Here is a 3,095-nt window from a genome sequence, read left to right on the forward strand (position 1 = left end):
CGGCCAATTCGCGGCCTCCTCGCGCGGTATTTACATACGGCCCTGCCCGGGGCTTCCCGGACTCGTGCGCCGTGCCCCAGGGCGCAATCCCACCAGGCAGGACCTTTCCGAGCCTGCATCAAAGAGCCTACTGTGTGCTCAGGCCAGGGCAGCCCTTCCACAGCGTCTCTCACCGAGGAGACCTTGGGGGTAAGTTACTATCACTTGGAGCCTCAGTTTCCATACTGTAAAATGACGCTAATTCCTACAACTATTTATGGAGGCTCTCTTTCGTGCCAAACACTCACTGGGCTCTTGTGAAACAAAATGGGTTGACCAGTAAAGGTGATATCCTGGAAAACGAAGTCCAGGCCTGGGAGCTATCCAGAGACCCGAGTACGACCCCTTCGGTTCACAGGCACAAGCCAAGGCCCAGGAGGCCGGGGGGAGGGTGCGGGGGAGGTATTGGAGCGTAGTCAGGGGCACGGGGACAGGGACTCAACCCCTGGCCGCTCTTGGACTCCTGGAAACCCCGAGGCTGGTGGAACCCAGGAGTCCTGCACTCAGCCCAGGGCTGCCTCCAAAGGGATGGAGCACGGTGTTAATGCCTACCTCTTAAAGGGGTGCTTGAAAATTGAGACGGACTCCTCACCTGGGCTGCGTGGTTCCTTCCATCACAAGAACCTGTGCACATCTCTGGACGCACCTTAAATCAATTTTACATTTAAGAAATAAAAATAAGTCAACAAGGATAAGAGGAAAAAACAACAGAAGCGGGGCAAGGAGGTTCACGCCTGTAATCCCAGCACGTTGGGAGGCTGAGGCACGTGGATCACGAGGTCAGGAGATCGAGACCACCCAGGCTAACACGGTGAAACCCCGTCTCCATTAAAAATACAAAAAATTAGCCGGGCGTGGTGGCGGGCGCCTGTAGTCCCAGCTACTCGGGAGGCTGAGGCAGGAGAATGGTGTGAACCCAGGGGCAGAGCTTGCAGTGAGCCGAGATAGTGCCACTGCAATCCGGCCTGGGAGAAAGAGCGAGACTCCGTCTCAAAAAGAAAAAAAAAAAGAAATAAAAGTAAGTCAACAAGGATAGGAGAAAAACCAACAGAAGTGGGGTAAGGAGGCTCATGCCTGTAATTCCAACACTTTGGGAGGTCAAGGTGGGAGGATCCCTTGAGGCCAGGAGCTAGAGACCATCCTGGGCAACATAGTGAGACCCCATGTCTACCAAAAAAAAAAAAATTAGCTCAGCCTAGTGGGGCATGCTTGTAGTCCCAGGATTGCTTGAGCCCAGGAGGTCGAGGCTACAGGGAACTATGATCATGCCACTTTGAGTTGTGATAACAGAGCCAGACCCTGCCTCTTAGAAAAAGGATAAAGAAAATCAACAGAAACTAATTAATCTCTGTATGACGTTGATGACTTAACCCCACTTGCAAAAAAGAATAAAACGATCTGAGTAACTACGGAGCTGGGTTACGCAGCGGTACCTCCTCGGTGAAGTACACTGTAAGAACGGTGACAGAACCCCGAACCTCACTAGTGAGTTTGTTATTGGCAGTGGGGAGGGTGGAGCCATTCTGAAATAACTTTGGAGTATCCTAGGATTGGTGGCACCAGCACCCAGATTCTCACTGTAGGATGAGGGAGATTTGGAATTCGGAATGGAGGAAGCACATGGGGTCAGTGTGTTCCCTTACTGAGGACGTTCCCCTTCATCATTTGGTAAAGTTGGCATCTCTGGATTAATGTATGTCTTGTTCCCTAAAAATCTTTTTTTTTTTTTTTTGAGACGAAATCTAGCTCTGTCGCCCAGGATGGAGGGCAGTGGCGCGATCTCGGCTCACTGCAAGCTCCCCCTCCCACATTCAAGCCATTCTCCTGCCTCAGCCTCTCGAGTAGCTGGGACTACAGGCACCGGCTACCACACCTGGCTGTTTTTTTGTATTTTTAAAGTACAGACGGGGTTTCACCGTGTTAGCCAGGATGGTCTCGATTTCCTGACCTCGTGATCCACCCGCCTCAGTCTCCCAAAGTGCTGGAAGTACAGGTGTGAGCCACCACACCTGGCCCTTGTTCCCTAAAAATCTTTCCCCAGCTGGACACGGTGGCTCACGCCTGTAATCCAAGCACTTTGGGAGGCCGAGGTGTGCAGATCATGGGTCAGGAGTTCAAGACCACCCTGGCCAACATAGTGAAACCCCCTTCTCTACTTAAAAAAAAAAAAAAAAAAAATCTAGCTGAGTGTGGTGGCAGGTACTTGTAGTCCCAGCTACTTGGACGTCCATGTCCTGCCTAAAAGGTTTAACTTGAATCTCATCAATAGGAAACCATCAGACAGTTCTCAGCCTTTTGTTTTGTTTTGCTTTGCTTCTGTCTTTCATGATGTGGACATTTGCAAAGCATCCAGGCCAGCTGGTTTGCAGAAAGTCCCTCCATGTGGATCTGTCTGATGGTTTCCTATTGATGAGATTCAAGTTAAACCTTTTGGGCAGGACATGGTCTTAATGGTGAGTTCTAATCAGTGCTACTTGGGAGACTGAGGCAGGGGAATCGCTTGAACCCAGGAGGTGGAGGTTGCAGTGAGTTGAGATCGTGCCACACCACTGTACTCCAGCCTGGGTGACAGAGTGAGACTCCGTTTCAAAAAAAAAAAAAAAAAGCAAGCTGAATGTATGACTTCCATTATTTATTTTGTGCTCAAATGTTCCCAGGCCTGGCTGTTGGCAGCTCCTTCCAGCAGCTCTGTGCTAGCTGCTTTCATGCTCCCACCATTCTTTGAGCACCTCTTTACTTTCTGGCACAATAAAATGTCCCGGGCTCCTCTTGACGTTCCCTGTCCCAGCTCTGGAGTCAGCCATCTCTCCAAGGGGCACTGGTGTCTTTCACTGGGGACTGGAGTTTAGAATCTAACAGTGCCAAGGTGCTTTTTGCAACTGGGTATTACTGCTTCTAGGTCTGTCTCAGTGGATCTAGGTTTTTTCTTTTTTCTTTTTCTTCTTTCTTTTCTTTCTTTCTCTTTTTCTTTTCTTTTTTTCTTTCTTTTCTTTCTCTTTCTTTCCTTCTCTTTTTTCTTTCCTTGCCCTTCCTTCCTCCTTTTTTTTTTTTTTTTT

This window comes from Colobus angolensis, unplaced genomic scaffold, assembly GCF_000951035.1.
Source record: "Colobus angolensis palliatus isolate OR3802 unplaced genomic scaffold, Cang.pa_1.0 Scaffold138, whole genome shotgun sequence".
In the NCBI taxonomy this organism is placed as follows: Eukaryota; Metazoa; Chordata; class Mammalia; order Primates; family Cercopithecidae; genus Colobus; species Colobus angolensis.